The 13921-nt window shown below is 44.0% G+C and overlaps 1 protein-coding gene across 1 annotated transcript in view; it reads right to left on the bottom strand.

Annotated features, from left to right (window-relative positions):
- ZHX3 (zinc fingers and homeoboxes 3) overlaps positions 1 to 13921 on the bottom strand; it is a 145777-nt gene that overhangs the window by 125931 nt on the left and 5925 nt on the right. The window lies entirely within an intron of this gene.

Genomic DNA, 13921 nt, shown 5'->3' with positions numbered 1-13921 from the left:
TGGCGGTGGCGGCGGCGGCGGCGGCGGCGGCGGCGGCGGCGGCGGCGACGCCGGAGCCGCGGACTACTGGGCGGCGGGGACGCAGCTGCACCAACCGACTCCGGGCCGCTCGGCTCGGCTCGGCCGCACTCGGAAGCGCTCGGTTCCGCTCGGCCCCGCTCGGCTCGGCTGGGGGCGTGGCCCGAGGCCCCCCGCCCAGGTCGCCTCTGGCGCCCGGGGGGGCGGGGCTTTCGTGCGGGCGCAAGCCCCCTGACGTCGCAGAAAGCGGACCTTACCCCGGGCGCATGCGCGGGCGCCGCTCCCGCTTCTCCCCGCGTGGAGGCTGAAGGGGGCGGAGAAGGAGGGGACTGGGGGCGGATGCTGCGGTTCTGGAGGTTCCCGGCTTTTGTACTCCGTATTCTGGTCCTTCTAGAGGACCACCTGAGGAAAGCCACGGCAGGCTGTACTTTCAAAAAGATGCAGGCAGGGCAGGAACCCTGGCCCTTTCCCGGCCCCTCTGCTCCCACTCCCGTGTTTCCCAACGAGCATCGCCTGGGATTTGGTTTTTCTTTTATCCCACTAGCACAGCACCGCAATTTTTTATCTCTCCTGTTTCTTAACAACAACGACGACTTCCGATGACTGCTTTCTTAACATTAAGTCTTCAGGTACTTGAGAACTTTCAAGCATCAGTTAGCCCCCTCAGGTACAATAATGCTCTTTTTTTCACAGCTTCTATTGTGGAACCTGTAACGCCTGAGGTGAGGGTGACCCTTTTCTGAGTTTTTGTCACAAGTTCCAGGCACCTTTTTTGTTATGGAGTCCATGTCTGTAGCAAATATGCCCAGAAAGTGGTCCCCACCTTTAGCATCTCTAGTCCGACATAACCTAGGTTGAAATCCTGCGTCTGCATTATACTAGCAGATTAATAATTGGCTGAGTGACTTTGGATATGCTATTTAATCTCTCATCCATAAAAGAGCAATGAAAATATCAGTAATGAAGCCAATAGGAATGACTAAAAGGATTAAATAACAGCACACGTGCAGCTTTCAGCACAGTGCCTGGTGTTCAATAAACAACACTGACTTTAACTGCAGGTTGCATCATAACCTTCAGATCCTGAAAACCAGTGAACATAAACAAGCGCTGAGCAATATGTCCAACTTGACATGTCCAAAGCCAAACTGTGGAACTTGCCCCTCAACTTGCACCTTTCAAAGTCTTCCCCACCTCAGTTAAGGTCAATTCCATCCTTCCAGTGGCTTCCACCAAACCTTTAAGTCATCCTTGACTCCTCTCTTCCTATTATATCCCACATGTAATCCAGTAGCAAAGTCTGTCAGCTCTACTTTTAAAATACCCTCATTTGAGCCCTCATCTTCTCTGTCCTGGAATATTGCAATAACTTCCAAACTGCTCTCCTTGATTCCACTCTGCTCTCATAGAACTTGTTCTCAAGCAGCCAGAGAGATTCTTTTAAATCCTAAATCAAAACCTATTTCCCTCCTCTAAAGCCTCCAATGGCTTCCCATCTCAGACAGAGCAAAAACCAAAAAATTTTTTTCAAGGGCCTCCAAGATCCTATTTGATCTCCCCCCTCCCCCCTCCTTACACTCCCCCACCTCTCTAACTGCATCTCTGTCCACTCAACCCCTTAACTACTTTCCAGTCACACTAGCCTCCTTCTTGCTTCTGTAATGTGCAGGCTCACTCCTACCCCAGGACCTTTGCACTGAGTGTTTCTTCCCCCAAGATATCAGAAACACATATGCCCTTAATCCAAATTTCTATTCAGAAGTCACCTTCCCAGAAAGACATTCCCAGAACACTCTCCTAAAACATCAAGTCCCAAGCCCCATCATTCTCTCCCATCATCTTGCTTTACTTTTCCTCGTAGCCCTTATGAGCTCGATAGCATCTGTAATGTTCTGAGAGCAGGAACTTTGTGTTATCCACCTGCAGCATCTGGAATATGGCCTGATGTTCTTAGCTGTTCAATAAATATTTTTTGAATGAGTAAGTATATATACAGTTGACCCTCGAACAACACAGGTTTGAACTGCACATGTCATGGATCTTTTTCAATAAAGACATACCACTGTATTACACGATCCATGGTTGGTTGAATCCGAGGATGTGGAAGCAGGGGTACAGAGGGCCAACTATGGGGCTTGAGCATCCATGGATGTTGGTATCTGCAGCAGATCCTGGAAACAACCCCCCACAGATACTGAGGAACAGCTGTATATAGGATATGTTACTCCCGTTTAAAATTTCATTTATTCAACAAACTTTTTCGAGCATCTATTCTGATCCAGCACTGTGGGATACAGAGATAAACAACGCACTCTCCCAACCACTAAGAACTCAGTATTTCAGAGGAGCCAGACATGGAAAGAAAGAATTCTGGAAGAAAATATGTAACACTAGATGTATGTGTCAACTGCTTTCGGAAGCAGAGAGAAGGACATCATTCGTACTACATAGGAGAGCATGGAAAGACTTCCCAGAGGAGGTGACAGTGGGGCAGGGTCTAAAGAGTAGATGAGAAGAGGACACCAGGCAGAGGAAACAGCATGCACTTGATACCAGTATTGGGAGGTATGTGGCAAATAATGTTTATCCAGGGAGGCAAATCATTTTCCTTTAAAAAACGTTTGAAACGAATTCAAGGTGATCCGTATAATAATGTCACCTGCACTCACTCACATTCTGAGGAGCTTTCTCAAGCAGAAAAGAAACTGCCAGAAGTATAGTTGATGAAATAGAATTACAACCCGACCTCTATTCTGTAGGACCAGGATCGTGACAGACCCCTTAGCTTAATCAACAGCACATAGTTCATTTCAGAGCGAGGGTCATATCACTCTCTATGAATCCTTATGTTGCCTTTATAAAGTCTGGAGTGAAAGAATCCCGGAGGCAGTTAGTTTAATATAGTATGTAAGTAAGTAGGATTTAAATCCAGAACTCCTGAGTTTGAATCCCGTCTTCCCCACTTACTTGCTGTGTGAGCTTGAGTAAACTGACTTAACCCCCTAATGTTGTGAGAATTGAGTGAGATAATCCGCATGTTGCTGTTACCACGGTGTCTGATGCGTGATGAGAACTCAAAAGTTAAAAAGGAAGTCCCATTTGTCTTCTTAAGAAAAGTTCTGAATCCAGTTATGCCAACTTATTGCCTCTCTGCTCTAAATCCACCCTTCCTTGCCTTGCTTTGTGATACTGGAGTTGAATTCTGTCAACATTTCTTTTTTGTCAGTGGCACAGTGTTTGGCTTTGTCAGTAGAGAGTGCTAGAGGGATGCTGCTAGACCAGAGATGAACTCGAATGTCCATAAAAGCCTCCCAGCTCAAGGCACTGTCTGTCCCCACCCACCACTCTTTTTCCCAGTAAATATGTATTGTGCACCTACTATGTACCTGGCTGTGTGTTAGGTTCTGGGTATGCGGCCTTGAATAAAACCAAAGACCATCATGGAATTTACAGTCTAGTATGTCAGGCAGATATTGGTCAAATAACCAAAAACATAAATCTTACATGGTGCATGGTACCATGAGACCCAGAAATAGGAGGCTTTGGATCAAAGATGTTTAGGGAAATAGTTGGTGTGAGATCTAAAGGGGAAAATAGGGGTTAAACTGGATGTATTGGTGTGCTTGGGCTGCCATAACAAAATACCATAGACCAGGTGGCTTAAACAGCAGAAATTAATATTCTCACAATTCTTGAGGCTGGAAGTCCAAGATCAAGCTTCCAGCCAATTCAGTTTTGGTGAAGACTCTCTTCCCGGCTTGCACATGGCTGCTTTCTCACTGTGTCCTCATATGTGTGCATGGGGAGAGAAGAAGAGTAAACTTTCTGGTATCTCTTCTTATAAGGACACTAATCCTATGGGATCAGGGGCTCACTCTCATGACCTCATTTAACTTTAATGACTTCCTTACTCCAAATATAGCCACACTGGAAGTTAGGGCTTCAACATATGAATTTTTTGGGTACACATATGTTTAGTCCATAACACTAGGAAAATACGGGAAAGAAGAGTGCTCCCTGTAGAGGGACCACCACGTGCATAGGCCCTGTGGCTGTCAAGGGTATATGGTGATTTAAACAAAGAGGGAGAAGGCGCACAGACAATGAGGCAGATAATGGGAGGAGATCAGGCTGGAGAGGCGGACAGTGGCCAGATCATGCAGGGCCTTGAAGGTAGTGGTAATAAGTTGAGTTGTACCCTAAGAGCCCTTCAGTAAAGGTGTAGGGACAACGTGCTGGGTGCAGATCAGAATGGAGGGCTCAGAATGGATGCAGGGAGAAAAATAATGAAGTTGTCCTGAGTGTCCATATTCAGCCCAGGTTATACAAATGGGCACTGGTTGGCCTGGAGGAGACACTGGCCAGCCAAGCTGCCCAGGACCAGGGAAGAGAACTTGCTTCTGGCCCAGGTGAACAGAGGCCTTGGACTACAGAGTCATCCCCAGTCACATTCTCAGCTTCTCTACAGTCCTGGCTTCTCCCCTCCCCTCTTCTACCTTCTAGACCCTGTGCCTTATACCACCTCAGTCAGGACAGCCCATATCTGTGGCTGGTTCTGTTTCCCTAGCCCTAGTCTGGCCCAGCCTGCCTTCCTCGTTTTCCCACATTGGACCACAGAACCAAGATTCAACATGCTGCCCTCTAATGTAAGTTGGTGCAGCCACTGTGGAAAACAGTATGGAGGTTCCTCAGAAAACTAAAAGTAGAATTACCATATGATCCAGCAATCCCACTCCTGGGCATATAACCAGACAAAACTATAATTCAAAAAGATACATGCACCTCTATGTTCATAGCAGCAGTATTCACAATAGCCAAGACATGGAAACAACCTAAATGTCCATCGACAGACAAATGGATAAAGAAGATGTGATACTTATATACAATGGAATACTACTCAGTCATTAAAAAAGAATGAAATAAAGCCATTTGCACCAAAATGGATGCAACTAGAGATTTTCGTACTAAGTGGTGTAAGTCAGAAAGAGAAAGACAAACACCATATCATATCAGGACTTCCCTGGTGGTGCAGTGGTTAAGAATCTGCCTGCCAATGCAGGGGACATGGGTTCGAGCCCTGGTCTGGGAAGATCCCACATGCCACAGAGCAACTAAGCCCGTGAGCCAGAACTACTGAGCCTGCGCTCTAGAGCCCACAAGCCACAAATACGGAGCCTGTGTGCCACAACTACTGAAGCCTGCGTGCCTAGAGTCCATGCTCGCAACAAGAGAAGTGCACCGCAGTGAAGAGTAGCCCCCCACTCCCCGCAACTAGAGAAAAGCCCACGCACAGCAACGAAGACCCAACACAGCCAAAAATAAATTAATTAATTAATTTTTTAAAAATACATCCAGGGCTTCCCTGGTGGCGCAGTGGTTGAGAGTCTGCCTGCTGATGCAGGGAACATGGGTCTGTGCCCTGGTCCGGGAGGATCCCACAGGCCGCAGAGCGGCTAGGCCCGTGAGCCATGGCCACTGAGCCTGCGTGTCCGGAGCCTGTGCTCCGCAACGGGAGAGACCACAACAGTGAGAGGCTCACGTACCGCAAAAAAAAGAAAAAAAAATACATCCAGTCTGATTTTCTATGGCTTTAGAATTTTTACAAATTTTTTTCTTTTTTTAAAGTGGTTGCCCAGAATTAACACTTTGTGGGTTTTTTAAATGTCATAGATACTCTACAGGCCAAATATTGCTAATATATTTGAATCAAACTGATATTTCATAGTAAAATCACAAACCATATATGTTTATTAGAGTTATTGCCAATAAACTCCCAATTAAATAGAAACAAAAGTAATTTGAGTCACAGAAGCAGAAGAGATAGTGGAAAGAAAAAAATATTTGAAGAGATGATAGTTAAGAATGTTTCAAAATTAATGAAAGATATTCATAGGTTCAAGAGGCTCAGCAAATAAATAATACATTGAATACTATATAAAGAAAACCACATCTTAGACACAACATAGTCAAACTACTAAAAGCCAACAACATAGTCAAACTACTTAAAAGTAGGCAGAAGCAAAAGTAAGACATATTTCAGAGAAACAACAATTAGAATGACAACCTGCTTCTTATCAAAAAGAAGATAGAAGACTAAAATGATATCTTTAAAGTTTACAGGGGGAAGAAAACTGCCAACCAAGGAATTTTGTACTCAGTGAAAATAGTTTTCAAAAATTAAATGAAATAGGGCTTCCCTGGTGGTGCAGTGGTTGAGAGTCCGCCTGCCGATGCAGGGGACACGGGTTCGTGCCCTGGTCCGGGAAGATCCCACATGCCGCGGAGCGGCTGGGCCCGTGAGCCATGGCCGCTGAGCCTGCGCGTCCGGAGCCTGTGCCCTGCAATGGGGGAGGCCACAGCAGTGAGAGGCCCGCATACCGCAAAAAAAAAAAAAAAAAAGGATGGTGTTAACTCTAGAGTTTTTACATACCCTATATCAGATTGAGAAGTTCTTTCCTATTCCTAGGTTGCTGAGAGGTTTTATTGTGAGTAGATGTTGAATTTTATCAGATGCTTTTTCAGCATCTATTCAGATGATCAAATTATTTTTCCCTTTTATGCTGTTAATGTGGTTGGTAGTTTTTAAATGTTAAACCAATTTGCATTCCTAGGCCCCTGGCTCACGGGCCCAGCCGCTCCGCGGCATGTGGGATCTTTAACTGGGGCACGAACCCGTGTCCCCTGCATCGGCAGGTGGACTCTCATCCACTGCGCCACCAGGGAAGCCCAACACCATCCTTAATGGTAAAATATTGAACATTTTCCTCCCTAAAGTCAGGAACAGAGCAAGGATATCAGCTAATACCACCTCTAATCAACATTTTACTAGATGTCCTAGCCAGGGCAGTAAGGCAAAAAAGAAAAAGTCATAAAGACAGGAAAGAATAAAATAAAACTATCTTTATTCAAAGATGACATGACTGTGTAGAAAATCCTAAGGAATCTCAAACAAGCTTTTAGAACTAAAAAATGACTGTCTTAGTCTGGCTGCTATAACAAAATAGCACTCGGTAGCTTGTAAACAATAGAAATTTATCTCTCACAGTTCTAGAGGCTGGAAGTCTGAGATCAGGGTGCCACCATGGTCAGGTTCTGATGAAGGCTCTCTTCTGGGTTGCAAAATCAATATACCAAAATCAACCTTATTTCTATACTCCAGCAAGAATCAGAAAAGAGTTTTTGAAAAGAATAGTCAAAATAGTTTCGAAATAGCAAAAAAAAAAAAAAAACCCAAGTACCTAGGGATGGATCTTACAAACAACATGTAAGACCTCTATGGCGGAAACCACAAACATTTTAATAGATATTAAAGAATAAATGAATAATGGAGAAAAATACCATGTTAATTAGATGAAAAGACCCAATAATGTAAAGCTATCATTCTCTCCAGTTGGTCTATAGAGTCAAAGCAATCCCAGTTGATTTTCATATGGAACACGACAAGATGATTCTAATGTAAAATTTATGTGAAACTGCAGAAAGCCAAGAACAGCTAAGATACTCTTGAAGAAGTACAAGGTGGGAAGATTTACTCTATCAGCTAATAAGACTTATAATAAAGCTCTAATAATTACAACAGTATGGTATTGGCACAAAAGTAGACAAAAACTAATGGACAGAAGAGAGACACCCCCCCAAAAAAAACCCCAGGTTAATAATAAAGATAGCACTGCAGAACAGTGTGGGGTAATGATCTTTTGAATAAATAGTGTTGAGTCAATTTAATATCCATATGGGAAAAATGACATTGGAACCCTATCTCACACCATACTCAAAAGCCAATTTCTGATGGATTATGGACCTAAATATGAAAAGTAAAACAATAAACATGGCCTGACACACAGAAGAAACTCAGTAAATGAATGGGTGTATATAGGGGATGCGTTATTCCAATTTAACTTAATTTAGTCAATAAACAAAAAACCAATTTCTGTTGGATTATGGACTTAAATATGTAAGGTAAAACAACACAGATTTAGAAGATAACATACAATAATATTTTCATGACCTCAAGGTAGAAAAGGTTTTCTTAAACAAGACAGAAAAAGCACTAATCACAAAGGAAAGACTGATAAATTGGACTTTTTTTTTTTTACAGTTAAGAGCTTCTTTCATCAAGAAACATTATTAGCAGAGTGAAGGGGGAAGCTACAGAGGAGAAAGATTTGTAATGCATATAACTGACAAAGGGTTTATATCCAGAATATACCAAAAAAAAAAACCTACTATAAATAACTAATGAAAAGATAGCCCAATAGAAAAGTGGGCAAGAACAAGCTCTTCACTTCACATCAAGAAAATCCAAATGGCCAACAACATGAAAGGTGTTTAGCCTCCTTAGTAATCAAGAAAATGAACCACAGTGAGCAACTACTACAGACCCACCAGATGGCTAAAAGTACAAACTCTGACAGTACCAACAGCTGGTGAGAACTGTTGGTGAATGTACAAGGCGAACTCGTATATATTGCTGGGGTGGACTGTACGTGTATAATCATTTTGGAAAACAGTTTGGCATTATTTTTCAGAATTAAGCATAAGGCATACTTATAACCCAGCAATTCTGCTCCAAAGTGTATACCTAAGAGAAAAACATGCTCAGGTAGAGCAGTAGACACGTACCAAAATGGTCACAGCAGCATTATTTATAATAGTCCCAAGTTGGAAACAACCCAAATGTCAATTAGTAGTTGACGGGATAAATAAATTATGGTAGATTCACCCAATGGAATGCTATATGCTGCGCTAAAAGTGAATAAACTACAGCTGCACACAACAACCTGGAAGACTCTGACAAATAATGTGGAGTGAAAGAAGCCAGACAGAAAAGAACACACACTTAATGATGGCCTTTATATAAAACCCATAACCAGACAAAACTAAATATGCCCCTGCCCCCACGGACTTCCTCCACTCCTGTACTTATGAGATATGAGAAGAGCAGTAACAAAAGACGGATTTGAAAACAAGTTGAGGAATCATTCTTTTGTCCTCAGCCACAATCAGCCCACTGCTGGAATATCTCCTGTTTGGAGGGATGATAAGAGAAAATGACTGGGAGGTGAACTGAAGGAAATTATTGACACAGCTCTCTGATGTCGGGGTGGAGAATGATAAAGTCAGGCACCCTTCTGTCAGGGTCCATTGTGATGGCCTCAGTGGCATTTTAATAAAGTCATTCAAAGTTAGGGGACCATAATGACAAATTTCTAGTGTGTTAAACCTTCACTGGAAACCTGGAGACCACGATATGGGCTAACAGGTATGGATAGTTTCTGAGGTGCAAGGTGCAATGGGGCCATGCAGCTTTTTCAAGATTCCCAATAACAAATACAATTTAGTTTGGTATACGTGCTTCCAGATTTTTTCAGGGTACCTAAACATTTTTTGTTATTATAACTATGGGATATTATATTACACATAGTTATATAACTATGGGATTATATCACACACACTGCTGAACTTTTCTTTTCTAACTTAATAGGTGTTCAACATCTGTTGAACTTCATACTTTGGGGGAGATGGACATATTCAGTAGCTTGATAGTGGTGATGGTTTCATGGGTATCTACACATGTCAAGACTCAAATTGTATGCTTAGAATATATGGGGTTTACTGTATATCAGTCATAACTCAGTAAAACTGGAAAAGCACTGTACTTTAAATCTCTTTTACTGTCTTCCCCACTTAACACTTTATGTTTCATCCATGCTGTTGGATGTACATCTAACTCATCATTTCTCAGTGCTGTATAGAATTCCAAGGTCTGCCTCCACCATGGTTTACTAACTCACTTCTGCCTCCTGCTCGCCTATCTTGTCTTCTTATGTATCTGAGTAAACTTTCTTTAAAACATACTTCAAGGAGTAAGATTGCTGAATTCTCTGCCCCATGCATACTTACTTTTGCTGAAAACTGCCTGTTTCTTTTGCTTATTTTATGGAAGGACTGAGCAAGTTTCCATTTCTGCCAGCTGAGCATGAGAGTTCCCAGTCTCTTCACCTGGATTTCTGACCCTTCATGCAGCAACAGGACAGAAGGCATGGATGTCATTCTTGGTGCCTGGCCCCCCGCCCCTCCCCACACTCAATTTAGTATAGACTTCATGGTTGCTGACAAATAATTGTTCAGTGTGTGACACATGGCTTTGGCCATTCCTTAGTGTTTAACAGATGGAATTTCTATTTTCACTTGTTTTTGAAATCCTGTTTTTGGGGAGAGGTACAGGTGAGAGACGGGAGCTCTGTAGCCTGTCTTTCCAAGGCACTCCCTGGCAGCCTTCAAAGGTCCCACCTACGTGAAGGAACTGGGCCCCTGTGCTTAGGCCAGCGTTTTAAGCTGCAAGGAATGTGGTGACTCAGCTGGTCGCCCAGGGACACCTCGGTGAACAAGGCAGAGGAAAGGAAGCCATTACACAGACAGCTGGGTTGTAAAAAACAAAAATACTCCACACACCAAGCTTTACAAAGCAGTGTGGCTGTGTGTCCCGTGACTTAACGGGACTGCTTCTGCCACGTGGCCCTCCAGCCCACGATATGTGGCCCCCAGCTCATGACACGTGGCACCCAGCTCAGAATATGTGGCACGCAGCCCTTACTCAGTGCTGGCTGCTCCTCAAGCCGCTTGGAAAGCTGACTGGGTGGGGACCCCAGGAAAATCCGTGACTGTCTTCTCCCTTCCACCCTCTCCTACTGCTTCCTGCATCATCTCTTTTCTCCTCGCTCCTTCCTCTTGAATTCTCTTGCCCTTAAAGAAATTTTAAAACATGGAATTTAGTATTCAGTGGGAGACTTGGCAGAGATACAGCAAGATCCAAACACTGACCCCCTAGGAAGGCCCTACTGTGTCAGGCAGATACTGGCAACAAGTCATATCACCTGCACAAGGTCCAGAGCACGGTGAGAGAGGCCAGGGGGAGACAGGCCAGAAGTATGGGATGGAGACTCCAAGGTGGAGGCAAGACCATCGAAGATGTGGACTCTCACCCAGGCTTCTTTATTGGATACCTACTATGTGCCAGACCCCATTCTTGGGATGTATCAGTGAAGACACATCCAGAGTCTTATCTTCATAGGGCCTGCATTCTCAAAGGGGGAGACAGATAAACATCAAATATCATAAATAAGTCAATTATATAGCATGTGCATGGGTGGTTAGTGCTACTTTAAAAGGTCAGAACAGGGAAAGATGCATGGGAGTGGTCCCGGTAGAAAGGTGACATCTGAGTGCTCCTAAGCGGGTGAGGGAGTGAGTCACGTGGATATGTGGGGAAAGAGCCTTCTGAACAGAGGAAACCTCCAGGGCAAGGGGGAGTGTGCCTGTGTGCTTAAACATCCATGAGGTGGTAACCCCGGTGGCTGCAGAGTAAGTGCTTGGGGGGACTGTAGTGGGAGGGCACAGCAGAGAGGTGGCAGGTGTGAGGGTGGGAGCCATTGGAGGGTCCTGAGCAGAGCTCTAACCCGAACTGACATCCCGCTGTCAGATGGCTTTGACCACTGAGAGTCCAACGCAAGCAGAGTGCAAAGTGAAAGTGCCAATCTTGCCGAAGATGTAGAGTTCATGAAGTTGAGGAGAGTGACGTTGAATGCAGGTAGAATCATACAAAGCTTTAGAAGATGACGGCCTGTCATTGTCAACAGGGCAGGAATTTCAGAAGAATAAGTAAGGGTTATGAGAAGGCTTTGGGGAAACCAAAGGAGCCCAGAAGCAATTTTTGATAGTTGTGCTTTTTCAGCAAATGCAATGCTCCATGAAGGATGTCATACCATGTAATCTATACCCTGCTCCCAAATCATTTATTCTTTAGTCATACTAAAAATTAGGCTACAGTGGTATGCACAACCAGAATTTTATTAAGTATAAGATAATAACATTTTGTTCAGTATACTTTTGAGTACATATTAATAACTGGTTTCCTTTTCTTCATATGTAACAATGCTTCCCACTTTACTAGATTGAGTAAAGATTAAATAAGAGCATTCACTCACTAACACATGCAACTAATACTTATTACGGGTCTTATTCTAAGTGACAGGCACCAAGTGAGGCTCTAGGGTACAGTGATGAACAGAAAGTACCCTCCTGAAGACATAGCATTCATCAAATGGTATATATATAAATAAAGTTCACATAGAAGAGTAAGATGAAAAAGCACATGATGTTATGAGAGCCTATGTAAGGGAAATTTAACCTAGCCAGAAGGTGTACTAGTTAGCTATTGCTGCAACAAATCACTACCACCTTAGGGCTTCAAACAACATACATTTATTATCTCAGTTTCTGTGAGAGTCGGGAATCTGAGCATGGCTTAGCTGAGTCTCTGCCTTAGGGACTCACAAGGCTGTAATCAAGGTGACAGCTTGGCTGCATTCTCATCTGGAGACTCAGCTGGGGAGGAATTGCTTCCAAGCCCCCTCAGGCTGTTGGCAGGATTCATTTCCCTGTGGCTGTAGAACCAAGGACCCTGGCTTCTCGCTGACTGTCAGCTTCCAGAGGCCACCCAGAGCTCCTTGACATGTTTGTTTCCTCTACATGGCTGTTTACTTCATCAAGTGAGCAAGGAGAGTCTCCAGGGCTAGTCTGCTAGCAAGACTCTTTTTTTTTTAGTAAATTTATTTATTTATTTATTTTGGGCTGCACTGGGCCTTCGTTGCTGCACATGGGCTTTCTCTAGTTGAGGCAAGCGGGGGCTATTCTTCGTTGTGGTGCATGGGCTTCTCATTGCGGTGGCTTCTCTTGTTGTGGAGCAAGGGCTCTAGGCACATGGGCTTCAGTAGTCGTGCCACGCGGGCTTAGTTGCTCCACAGCATGTGGGATCATCCTGGACCACGGCTCAAACCCACGTCCCCTGCATTGGCAGGTGGATTCTTAACCACTGTACCACCAGGGAAGTCCAAGACTCTTATATGATGTAATGTACTATGGGAGGTGAAATCCCATTACCTTTGCTATATTCTATTGGTTAAAAGCAAGTCACAGCATATATACACCACCAAACATAAGGTAGATAGCTAGTGGGAAGCAGCCGCATAGCACAGGGAGATCAGCTCAGTGCTCTGTGACCGCCTAGAGGGGTGGGATAGGGAGGGTGGGAGGGATGGAGACGCAACAGGGAAGAGATGTGGGAACATATGTATATATATAACTGATTCATTTTGTTGTAAAGCAGAAACTAACACACCATTGTAAAGCAATTATACTCCAATAAAGATGTTAAAAAAAAAAAAAAAGCAAGTCACAGGCCCCACTCACACTCAAGAGGAAGGGGTTACACAAAGGCATGAACACCAGGAGGTGGGAATACAGGGGGTGACCTTAGAGTCTCTCTGCTACTGAAAGCTTTCCTGAGGAAGGAACAATGGAGCCGGAATCTAAAAAATGAGTTAACTATATGGACAGGAGAGGGAACCACTGCCCAGGTAGAGAGAACCATGTGGGCAGAACAGTGCATGTAACATTTACAAAGGATCTAGCACAGTGACTACCAATACTGTGTCACTCTCCTGCTCAGCGACCATCAATGGCTCCTCAGTGCCGATGGTTTTGCCCCGTATTCAAGGTCAGACAGGCCATCTCCTTGCGCTCACTTTCATGGTTTCACTCACCGATTCCACAGCTTCACTCACCACTTACACTGCACCTGACCCTCCTGTACATACTCCATCTATATATAGTTCAAGGCCCAGCATCAACTGATCTCTAAACAATATTTCTGAACATCTATTATCATTCTATTTATGAACAAAATTTAAATCTTTTGAACATCCATGCTAGACCCTCCTTGAACTGAAAAGCATACCGAGACATGATTCTGGATCCCAGATGGAAGGGAATGGGGCCAGAAAGTATATCTAAATAAAAAGAGGAAAAATAAGAGGTCCCCTTGCTGAAGGTCCACCCCATG

The sequence above is a fragment of the Monodon monoceros genome, unplaced genomic scaffold (assembly GCF_005190385.1).
Source record: "Monodon monoceros isolate NGI ecotype Baffin Bay Population unplaced genomic scaffold, NGI_Narwhal_1 Super_Scaffold_13, whole genome shotgun sequence".
NCBI classification, from domain to species: Eukaryota; Metazoa; Chordata; class Mammalia; order Artiodactyla; family Monodontidae; genus Monodon; species Monodon monoceros.
The sequence above is the reverse complement of the archived record's forward strand: the minus strand, read 5'-3'. Positions and strand labels throughout refer to the sequence as shown.